Source organism: Phascolarctos cinereus, unplaced genomic scaffold (assembly GCF_003287225.1).
Source record: "Phascolarctos cinereus isolate Bilbo 61053 unplaced genomic scaffold, phaCin_HiC Scaffold_4;HRSCAF=312, whole genome shotgun sequence".
Lineage (NCBI taxonomy): Eukaryota > Metazoa > Chordata > Mammalia > Diprotodontia > Phascolarctidae > Phascolarctos > Phascolarctos cinereus.
The window spans coordinates 238,605,508-238,618,047 of NW_027555847.1; the positions used below are offsets into that span (position 1 = coordinate 238,605,508).

General features: G+C 37.1%; 1 protein-coding gene across 3 annotated transcripts in view; it reads right to left on the bottom strand.

Moving 5' to 3' along the window:
• The window catches only part of SNX2 (sorting nexin 2), a 68,490-nt gene that overhangs the window by 43,325 nt on the left and 12,625 nt on the right, over nucleotides 1–12,540 (bottom strand). The window contains exon 1 of one of the 3 annotated variants that reach the window (XM_021009498.2): nucleotides 3,886–4,012. The exons of the other annotated variants lie outside the window; for them this stretch is intronic. The gene's annotated coding sequence lies outside the window, so the exon portion shown is untranslated. Of the gene's footprint in view, nucleotides 1–3,885; nucleotides 4,013–12,540 lie in introns of those variants that run through there. 3 annotated transcript variants of the gene reach the window in all.

The following is a 12,540-nucleotide window of genomic DNA, read 5'->3' on the forward strand; positions in this document are numbered from 1 at the left end:
CCTTAGTAGGCCCTAGCAGAGCTTATGCTCCACTAGCATAGCCTTCAAATACTCAGGGCTACCTCACATGTTGATGAGACATCAAATTAATGTATTTATTAGTGAATCTCCAATTAATATCTGATACTGATCTAGGAAAAAATAATTAAAACTATAATGCTTTATGATAGCTTTCCCTAGAAATTTAAAAATAACATCCCACTGAGCCCTCTGTATTTTTATACATTTCGGGGGTGGTGGTGGTGGTGAATGTGTACAAACATTTCAGAAATCTACAGATCTTGATAATGTTTCAAAAGAAGTCTAGTTCTTCTTCTGAAAGTCTAGTACTAGTTAAATTTAATAAGATAGAAACTCTAAAACTTAGTTTCAAACTACCTCAGTCAAGAAAAGTAATATCTCACAAGCACAAAACCGACACTTACGCTGGGTTTTCTGAGGGCCTACAAATTTTCAAACACAAGGTATTATAGCATCTAGAAAGTCAACCAAACACCAAAGTGAAGTAACATCTTGTGACAGGGAGACAAGTTTAGGGAGCTTAATGTACAGCTAGAAGAGATTATCTAATCCAACCTCATTATTTTAAGGTGAGAAAACTGAGATCTGGGAAACTTGCCCATAGCATACATGTTAGTAAGTGGCAGAATTCGAATATGGACCCAAGTTCTTTGCCTCTAAATCCTGTAATTTTTCCCTACAGTCTCAGGAGCCTTAGATTATAGTCTCAGCTTTCATACTAACTAGCTACATAACTTGTCTAAACCTCAGTTTTCTCATTTGGGGAAAAAAGGATGAGAAAGACAGGAGGAAAGAGAAAGTGTAGAGATGCAATAAATTTGAAATTTTATTTGTATATTCAATTTACCTGGAAAATAGGCAGAATATAGTATAAGAACCTGAATATGTTTGTAAGTCTGCAGGTATTACTCTAAAAAAAGCGCACTGAAGCTATTAATATTTTTGAGATTTGCTTCCTTCAGGTGCTACAGGTTGTTATCAGAAATACATGTTACTAAACTAAATATGTATGATTCATCTTATTTGTATACTTGGGATTTTAGTCATCCACTTTCTGAGAAACTAAGATATATTTTTACTGCCAGAGAATACAAAGTACCAATAAACAGCCTTGTTGATTTTCATCATTAGTTTTTAAAGAAGACCAATGACAACACAATGTTGGAGTCAGAGTACAGTCTGGCTGTAGCTGATGAGGCCAACACGAGTTTGGAAGGCACTACCACAGATCAGGCACAAGAGGCTCATTACAACTTTTAGCGTGGAAGTGATCCTGGATTTGCAAAGCTCACATTTCCTTTGTACTTCTATGATTATGCTTTGCTCATAGAGCACAGTACCTTCTTTGATGTGGGAACATCACACTGCAGAGTCCTGTGCCAGTGCTTCCCACGTCTCATGGTCAATACTAAAGCTCTTCAGAGACACTGTAAGAGTGTCCTTACTTATCGACCTCCATGAGAATGCATACCTCTGTGTGAATTCTATGTAAAATAGTCTTTTGAGTAAGTATGTATTTGACATTTGAACTATGCGGCCAGTCCATTGGAGTTGGGCTCTCTGTTTTGTTTCTTGGTTTTTTGGCTAGGCAATGTGGTTAAGTGACTTTCCCAGGGTCACACAGCTAGTAAGTGTTATGTGTCTGAGATAGGATTTGAACTCAGGTCCTCCTGAATTCAGGGCCAGTGCTCTATCCACTGTGCCACCTAGCTGTCCCCTGGAGCTGGGCTCTCTGTAATAGGGTAACTTATCTTGCCAGGTAATCTTCAGGATATCCCTGACACAATTCAAGTGGGAGCGGTTCAGTTTTCTGGCATGACACTGATATACTATCCAGGTTTCACAGGTATACCACAGTGTAGTTAGCACTACGGCTCCGCAGACCTTCAGTCTGGTATGCAGCCTGATACCTCTTCTCATACTTTCTTTTGAAGCCCCCCCTCCCAATGCTAAGTTAGTTCTGGTCATAGCATGCATTGACCTTATCATCTATGTGGACAGCCCTAGAGACTATGCTGTCAAGGTAAGTGAACTTATCCACAGTATTCAAAATTTCTATTTACTGGACCAGTGGTTCCACATGTGAATGGTTGCAGTGCTGGCTGGTAGAGAAGCTGTTTTCCTGGTATTGATTATAACACAAAATTAGCACAGATGGAAGAGAATCAATCCATATACTGTTGCATCTTAGCCTCAGAGGCTGCACAAATAACCTTCATTCCTACTGGAAGGAATGAAGGGAGGTAGGGAGGGAGAGAAGAAGGAGAAAAAGAAGGGAAGGAAGGGGGAAAGGAGGAAGGAAGGGAAGGAAGAAGGGAGAGGGGAAAGGAAGAGGAAACATGCATTTATTGAGCACCTACTATGTGCCAGGCATTATACAAAGTGCTTTACAAATATCTCATTTGATCTTTACAACAATCCTGGGAGGCAGGAGTTACCATTATCCCCATTTTACAAATGAGGAAACTGAGGCAGTCAGGAATGATTTGCTCAGGGTCATACAGTTAGTCATGTGAGACTGGATTTGAACTCAGGTCTTCTTAACTCCAGGTCTAGCACTCTACCCCTCTTTGCCTACTACCTGGGAGTCCAGTCTTACTGCTGGTAACTAGCTATATGACTGAAATCTACTCATATATAAAGGGATTGAACTAGAACACCATCAATCTAGATACAGGAGAGTGCTTAGTACCATTCTATGTTTCCTTTACCAGGCTTTATTTAAAATGCATATGTCAAACCCTGGGTAAAAAGATTTCCAAATAAAGATTTAAGTTCTCAATCCATAAAGAATAATGAAAGAGGTTCACACGCAAGAAGGATTTATCCAGAAGGGTTTCAACCAGGAATTTTCCAAAAACTGCTGAAAATGAATTCGACAGAGTGATTTATGCAACCAAAAAACTTATAGCAGGAACATGATTATTTGAGATCATAGCAGAGAATCAGAAATATAAAGGACCTCAGAAATTATCTAATTAAATCCCCTCACTTTTACAACTGAGGTGACTGAGGACTGGGAAGGCAAAATGACTTTGTGAAAGTCTCATATCAAGTAGAAGAGCCAGAATTCAGGCCCAGGTCTTGTGCAGGTCTTGTGCCTCAAAAGCTAGTGCTCTTTCTACTATGCTTTTGCAAATAAGGTCCAATTTGGTAGGAAAGCACTCTAAATCCCTTTTCCTCCTAATTCTAACAATAATATATGAATTCAAATCACATCTAATTTGTTATTTTCCCCAATGGTGTAGTGGAGTTTGGAGTAAGAATCAAATGTCACCTTGGGCAAGTCACAATTTTTCAGAGTCACCAGATTGACTTTTAAAAAAGGTATTGATAAAAATACTAACATTTTCATTATCTACTTCATAAGGTTATCGTGAACATCAATGACATCAATCAATTAATAAACATTTATTAAGTGTCTACTATGTGCCAGATCTGGGGACAGTGTTTAAAAAAAAAAAGCATTCCTGCCCTTAGGGAGTTTAAAATCTAATATAGGAAGATAACACACAAAAGGAAACTTAAAAGAAGAGAGAGAGGGAGGAAGGGACTGAAAGGGGATGGAAGAGGCATGACGAAGTCCAAAAGCAGTGTAGATTGTGGGAAATCGGTAAAAGACTATGCTAAGTCCCTTTCTGAAAAAGAGGCACTGGAGCCCACAACCCAGTCCTTCAGTCAAAGGGTCTAGAGGGGCAAAGAGTGCTGATGAGATGTGAGTAAGAACCAGATTAAATCTTGTAGAATAATGAGTATTCCCAATGATGTGTTTCCTGGGGAAGGAAGGCATCATAGAGAGGTCGAGAGGAGTCCAAAAGTAGTGAGTTTGTTTAAAGTACTCTGGATACTATAAAGCATTCTTACTCTGCATTTGGTCACTGAGCCGGTTGTGAATCTACCAAAATATATATTATCTTGCAACTCTCCTCCTTTTCCAAAAGAACAGAATGAAACTTCATCAGGTGTAGGTAAACTCTCTATCTTCCCCCTAATTTATCAATCTAGTAAATCTGTTGGGAAAAAGAAATAATATTAGTTTGGGATTACTTATTCTTGATGAAATTGTATGATCACCAACCACCCCTTGTAATAACATGTTCCAGAATTCTGTCAGGAATCTGATTTAAATTAATAAACATTGATTAAAAGCACTGACTACTATGGGCCATGAACTGTGATAGGTGCTAGAACTGAAATTAAGTAGACTGCCTTTGTATACAGATTCCATTCTCCCTCTTTTTTTTTTTTTTCTGAAAATGAGGACATTTGCCCTTCGGGCCTGGAGTCACAAAGACCTGAGTTCAAATCTGAACTCACATACTCACAGCCATGTGACCCTGGGCAAGTCAATTAACCTCTGTTTGCCATATTCTATTGGAGAAGGAAATGACAAACCATTTCAGTATCTTTGCCAAGGTCACCAAGAGTTGGACATGACTGAATGACTGAACTGCAATACTTTCCCCATTTTTTCAAATATTTGTATTGCTAATTCAAGAATCACACCTGCCAATTCTTTCAGTACCCTATGACTTTGTTCATTTAGATTTGGACACATCATGGGCAGCTACATGCTTAATGAATCATATTATTTACTCAATCAAAAAATGTCAAGCATAAAACTCCATTTGCCTAATTTCCTCTAGTTTGTTAGTGACACTCTTCTACCACTGGATATTTCAAATGTCCCAAAGAAATCTTTAATTTTATCATTTCCAAACTTGAACTCATTATCTTTCCCCAAAACCCGTTTCTCTTCCAAACTTCTCTACTGCTGTCCAGGTTACCACCATCCTTTTAGTCACTCAGGTTTACAACCTCCATATCCTTGATTTCCCACTCACTCCACATAACCAATCAGTTATCAAATCTTGTTATTTTTATCTCCACCATGTCTTCTGCATATGTCCCCTCCTTTATACTCATACAGTTACCACCCTAGTTCAGGCCCTCATTTAAGAAACCTACCTATTTGGTTTCCCTCCCTCTATTTCTTGCCAATCCAGGACATCTTCCACTGATGCCAAAAGGAATTTCTTAAATTGTAAGTCTAAACATATCACCCTTTTATTTAATAAACTCCAGTGGCTCCCAACTGCCCAGAAATCAAACTCTGATTTGACATTCAAAGCTCTTGACAACCTGGACTCTCTCTAAATTTCTGGTCTTCTTACACTTTATTCCCTCCTACATACTTTGCAATTTAACCATACTGGCCTACTTGCTATTCTATAAACAAGACACACCAACTCCTGTCTTTGTACTGGCTGTCCATGTTCAGAATACCTCTGCCTCTTCAGGACTTAGCTAAAGTGACACTTTGTTCATGAGGCCTTTCCTGGTTTTCCCAGCTGTTGGTGTTTCCTCCACAAACTACCTTTCATTAATTTTGTATATATTCCTCACATATATGTATACATATTGTCTCCCCAATTAGAAGGCAAGTTCCTTGAGTGCAGGGATTATTTTACTTTTGTTGTTATGTCCCTAGCACCTAGAAAGCCTCAGTTAGCCCATAGTAAATATTTACAAATATTTATTGATTAACTGGCCAAATGAGATGTTTTCAATCCTTTTGAGGCTCCTGAATCTTTTATCTTTTCCGCTGACATCATATAAAGATTAGAATGACAGAGAAACTATAAGTGCATTTACAAAGTTTTAGCTCCATCACAGAGTTTCTTTAAACATTCATGAATATGTATAGGCCTTGATTCTATTTCATTATGAAACTTTATAACTGGTATGTGCTTTATGTTGACCATAGCACCAATTACACATTGCCAGGTTTTCTAACTGCCTCACAAAGCATCTCTTTCCACTTTTGGATACCTCCAAGTTTTTGCTTGCCTCAAGCCCAAATTTGCCTCTTTTCAACTCCCACTCTAAATTACTTAAAATTCTTCCCTCTGGGCCAGGGAGAATACTCTTTCTTCTGTTTGACAGCCCCTTGAAATAGTTGAAGACAGATGTCTTATTCCCTCTCCCCAAGTCCTCTCTTTCTCAGACTAAAGATCCTAACAATTATAGTAAAATTTCTAATTACCCAGAATTCAAACACAAACATGATAAGTCAGTATCATTTTTTTAAAGTACAAGATATATGCTCAATTCACAGATTTGAATACTGTGGTATACATGCAACCAATGCTGCAGACATTTTTCTCCATTCCCCTTTTTGGGCTGCCATTTCAGTTTGTCTAACTAATTATGTCAGTTGAGACATTCCCTATTTTACCTTCATTTCTCTTGTGAATATTTCTATTAATGAGGACATTTATTCTCCTATGGTGTGTTTTGGGTTTTTTTGGTCAAAAAAAGAAAAAAAAGTAAAAAGTAAAATGTAGTTACCAGAGACAAAATAAGTAGAAGGCAAAGGAAGTATATATGGGGAGGAAGGCTTTCCCTCTACCTTACCTCCCCTGCCATGGCTGTATCTTCTAGTTGGGTTTTATTAAATTACGTACTCATTTCCAGTCCTATATTCTATCACTTCCCTTCACAAATTATTTTCCAATCAAATGAGACTTCTAGCTGTTCCCCAAATTCAATGCTCCATATAATGCTCTGGGGTACATAAATGCAGTGGTGCCCATGGCACCACTTCTTCATGAAGCCTTCCCTGATTCTCTCAAGTTGTTAATGCACTTTCCTTCCTCAAACTGCCTTGTTAATTATACTACTCTGTGCACATTATGCCTACTCTTTAGGGATTTCTTTCAGGAGGTGACCAGTGGATTTTTTCAATTTCTGCTTTGCCCTCTAAGATGTATGGGCAGTTTTCCTATATAATTTCTTGAAATATGATGTCTAGGTTCTTTTTTTGATCCTGGCTTTCAGGCAGTTCAACAATTCTTAAGTTATCTCTCTTTGATCTATTTTCAGGCCAGTTGTTTTTCCTATGAGATGTTTCACATTTTCTTCTATGTATTTTTTTAAAGAGTTATTTTCTTCAGTGAAATTTTGTACCTCATTGACCATTGGGTCAATTTGATTTTTTTAGCAGTTATTTTCTTCAATATTTTTTGTGCCTCTTTTCATAATTTTCTTGTATGGCTCTCATTTCTTTTCCCAAATATTCCTCTCCTGCTCCTACCTGATTTCTAAAATCTTTTTTTTGGGAGGGGCACTATTTTCCCCTTGCATCTCTTTCTTTGGCTCTTCTAGGAATTTTTGTTGGGCTTGTGTACAGTTTGCTCCCTCTCAATCACAATCATTCCTCTCTGTCCTAGAACTGGGTAAAGAGCAAAAGAGCTACTGCACAGCACCCAGTGTCAGTTCAGTTCAGTTCAGTTCAGCAAACATTTGTTACCCCCTGACTATGTGCAGGTACAGTGGATACAGCACTGGTTCTACAGCCAGGAAGACCCCACTTTAAATCCAGCTTCAAACACTTTCTAACTGTGTGACTCTAGGCAATTCACTTAACCCTATTTGCCTCAATTACCTTTTCTGTAAAAAGAGCTAGAGAAAGAAATGGCAAACCACTCCAGTATATTTACCTAGAAAACCTCAGATGGTGTGCCAGGCACTACCGCTGGTGTCCCTGCCTCCATGCCCCTGGCCAGAAAGCAGCTGTGCTCTCAGCCAGCCTGAACCCCTTTCCTAACTTCCTAGCTAGAAAAATGACTCACTGGACTTTTTGTTGGCTTTTTTTCTCACAACTTGTTTAGAGGTATACGTGTGTGTGTTGTTCTTATAGACATGCCTATTGGGAGAGTCCAGAAAGAATACTGGTGTCACTCCACTTCTTGGTTCCACCTTGCCTCTCCTTGTGTCTACTCTAAAAGAGCATAAACTTGTAGTCAGGGATTGTTTTGTTTTTTTATCTTTGTGTCCCTACTGCCTTACATATAGTTGTTGTTGTTGTTGTTGTTGAGGCATTTCAGTTGTGTCCAACTTTTCTCATGACACCATCCAAGGTTTTCTAGGTAAATATACTGGAGTGGTTTGCCATTTCTTTCTCTAGCTCTTTTTACAGAACAGGTAATTGAGGCAAATAGGGTTAAGTGAATTGCCTAGAGTCACACAGTTAGAAAGTGTTTGAAGCTGGATTTAAAGTGGGGTCTTCCTGGCTGTAGGCCCAGTGCTGTATCCACTGTACCTACACATAGTCAGGGGGTAACAAATGTTTGCTGAACTGAACTGTTTATAGCATGACAAGACCTCACTATTCTGTAAGTAAAAACAATATTAAATACATTGCATTTTAGATAGTCCACCAACACTTATTAAGTGCTTACTATGTTTGAGGTACTGTTGCTCACTTAACAGAAAAGAGGCCTTATGGAAGCTTTCCAACAGTAAAACTAGGATTTAATTTTACACAGAATTGAATATATCATATGAAAACAAATTTTTAAAAAGAATTTATCATCCAAAGCATAAGATTAAAATCTATCTACTTTTAACCTTACAGACTCACAATTTCTGGATATAACTAAGAGACATATGGAAAAACTTGCAGAGTTCTAGTTGGGCTAAAAAAATTACGAAGTTAAATATTTTCAAACATTAAGATACGTAAAAACAACAATATAAACAAACATTATAAGATCAAATAAACAAAGAGTAAATATATAGTAGTTTGATATATAATGTAGTACTCTGTACGTAGTAGTAGATCCTCCAAGAAATGCCATGGTGGTTAAATGTTAGGAAAATATCTCCCAGTCAATGGTTTCTGCTTTGAAAAATTGAATTGGGGCAGGTAGGTGGCACAGTGGATAGAGCACAGGCCCTGAAGTCAGGAGGACCTGAGTTCAAATCTGACCTCAGACCACACTTGAAACTTACTAGCTGTGTGACCCTGGGCAAGTCACTTAACCCTAACTGCCCTCAAAAATAAATAAATAAATAAATAATGAATGAATGAATGAATAAATAAAAGAAAAATGGTTTCATTTTAAAAAATTCTAAATAAAATGGATTGTCTTTCCATAACCTTTCACACAGTCCAAATCCCAATTACCTCTCATTTGCCCTATCACAATAGCCTCTTATTTGATCTCTCTACCTTAACTCCTCTCCCTACTTCAATCTTCACAAGATAGCCAAATTAAATTTTCTAAAGCATGTCTTAATATGTCACCTCCCTAAGCAATAGGCTCCAATGCTTCTTATTATTACTGGGATCAAATATAAAACTCTCTGTTTGGCATTTAAAGCACATCTAATTATTGATATGAATTGGCAGTTTTCAGACAAAGAAGTCAAAATTACATATAGTCATCTAAAATACTCCAAATCGCTACTGATTATAGAAACACAAATTTTTAACTCTGAGATTAAACAACTCTTAATTAGCACCTTATACCTCTCAGATTAGCTAATATGACAGAAAAGGAAAATGATAAATGATGTAGGGGATGTGGGAAAATTGGGACATTAATGCACTATTGGTGGAGTTGTGACCTGATCCAACCATTCTGGAGAGCAATTTGGAACTATGCTCAAAGGGCTATAAAACTGTACATAACCTTTGATCCAGCAATACTACCACTAGGTTTACATCCCAACAAGATCAGAAAAAAAAAGGATTGGGGGGGATGTCCATCATTTGGGGAATGGCTAAACAAGTTATGGCATATAATTGTAATAGAATACTATTGTGCTATAAGAAATGACAAGCAAGACAATTTCAGAAAACACTGGAAAATTTTACATGAACTGATACAGTGAAGTGAGCAGAAAAAGGACAACACCGTACATAGTAACAGCAATTTTGTAAGGATGATCAATTGTGAATGACTTAGATATTCTCACCAATACAATGATCCAAGACAATTCATGTTGAAAAATGCTATCCACATCCTGAGAAATAACTGATAAGAGTCTGAATACAGATCAAAGCATACTATTTTTCATTTTTGTATGTGTTTTCTTTCACAACACAATATGGAAATATGTTTTGCATGATTGCACATGTGTAACCTATATTGAACTGCTAACCTCAGGGAAGGGGGAGGGTAAAGAGAGAGGGAAAGAATTTGGAACTCAAAATTTAAAAAAATGAATGTTAAAATTTTTTTCCATGTAATTGGGAAAAAATAAAACATTAAAAATAAAGTATAGCTAATTATCTATGATTTTTTTTTAACAATTTAGGGTAAGAATATAAATTGTGAAAAACCTAGAAGTACAAGGTATTTAAAAAGTATATAATAGAAGTAATATAAGGAGGAAGTAATAGTAAGGAGAAAGCAATATTGAATATACTTTTTAAAAAAATTCCTCATTTGATCTTGTAATAAGAGATTTGTAAAGAAAATAAAACTTTGAACCCAAGTCATTAGAAAAGATTCCAAAAGATCATAGGATTTGAAGAGGAAAGGGATTTCAAAGATCATTCCAATCCATTCATTTCATTGGCTGTTCCTTCCCATGCCTGGAATACTCTCCCTCCTCACCTCCACTTCCTGGCTTCCCAGCTAAAATCCCATTGTCTATGAAAAATTCTTCCTGTTCTTTCTTAATCCTAATGCTTCCCTCTATTAATTAGCTCCTATTTATCACATGAATATTTTGTTAGTACATAGTTGTTTGCATTTTGTCACCTCCATTAGACTATGAGCTCTTCAAGAGCATGGACTGTCTTTTGCCTTTCTTTGTAGTCCTAGCCCTTAGCACATTGCTGGGTATATAACAGGCACTTAATAAATGCCTAATGAGTGACTGACGCCGAGAAAGTTTAAGTGACAAATACAAGGTCATATAGGTATTAAGTACCAGGGCTCAGTTGTTTCTATTTAAAGTTAACAAAAAGTAGACAATGTTCTATGATTTTACATCAGTATCATCCATTAAAACAAAATGGTATTGTAAATTGTGGATCACTTTGAAATTTTTATTCTCTTTGGAGTCTATGCCATTTCTCCATCTGTACCACATATCTAGTCTTAAAGGAAGTGAAATGGGAGGAAAGGAAATTCAGTTCAAGGTAAGAAAGAAGTAGCATTGAGAAGCTTACTTTAACTGAGTTCTCGAAAATCTTAGATCTTTTACCGTATAGCTAGGAAAAATAGTTGAACAATGAGTTACCAAAAAGAGGCGCTAATCATTCATACATACAAGTAATCAGTTACTACTTTCCTACTACATACCTACTAGTTTCACAGCCACAAACGCAGTCAGTCAACAAACATTTATTAAGTGCCTACTATTTGTACACTAAGTACACTGTACCTAGAAGTGCTGGGGACACAAAGAAAGGCAAAAGACAGCCTGCTTCCACGAAGCTCACAGTATACCAAGGAAGAATACAACTATGTGCAAATAACTACGTACAAACAAGCCAAATACACGATAAACTGAAAATAATCAACAGAGGGAAGGCATTAGAATTAAAAGAGCTAGGGAAAGGCTTCCTGTAGAAAGTGGTATTTTGGCTGGGGCTTTAAGGAAACCAGGGGAGCCAAGAAGCAGAGCATTCCAGACATGGAAGACAGACAGTGAAAAAAAATGGCCAGTCAGGCGATGGAAGATATTGTTTGAGAAACAGCAAAGGGGTTACTGGCACTGGATTTACAGAGTATATGGGAGGATATAAGGTGTTAGAAGACTGGAAAGGTGGTGGTGTGGACATGAAAGTTATGAAGGGCTATGAGTACCAATTAGGAGATTTTATATTTGATTCTGGAAGTGATAGGGAGCTAACAGAATTTACTGGGTAGGAAGGATTGACAGTGCCAGACCTGTACTTTAGGAAGATCACTTTGACAGCTGAATGGAGGGTGGAATAGGGTGGAGAGACTTGTGGAGAACCAACCAAGGGGCTATTGAAACAGTCCAAGTGTGAAGTGGTGAGGGTCTCTAATAAGGTGGTAGCAGTGTAAGATTCAAGAAGGGGGCATATAGGAGAGATTAGGAAGATAAAATTGATAAGTCTTTCAATTGATCAGATATGCAGAAGGTGTGGGTGCAACCCAATTGCTAAGGTTGCAAGAGTGGAGGACTGGGAGGATGACAGTACCTTCAATAGTAATAGGCAGTTAGGAAAAGGGAGTGGTTTGGGGGTAGAGATAATGACTTTTTATTTATTTTATTTAGTTTTAGACATGTTGAGTTTAAGAAATCTATGAAACATTCAGTAAAATATGTCCAGTAAGCAGAAGGAAAAGTGAGATTGGAAGACAGGGAAGGATAAGTAGATTTAAGAATCATTAGCACAGAGATGATATGAATTACTATCACAGTGGGGAAATCACAACAAAAGTTATTTGCAATGAAAGTAGCTTTAAGTCTTAGCTCAACTGCTAAAATCCATTATGGAATTTTGGGTACTGTCTTAGTGTTCTGATGTGTAGAATGAAATATTTAGGTTTTCTTCCACTACTTCAATACTTCAGTTGAAATAAAAATTTGATACCATCAGTTATTCACTACAGTATGTATGTACAAACTACTAAAGTACATATTTCTTAGCCTGTCATTCAAAGCCTTCCCACAATTAAAGCACTAACATTATAACAGAAAAGCTAAATATTTCATCTATTAAAAATTTTTTATTTGTTTTAATCA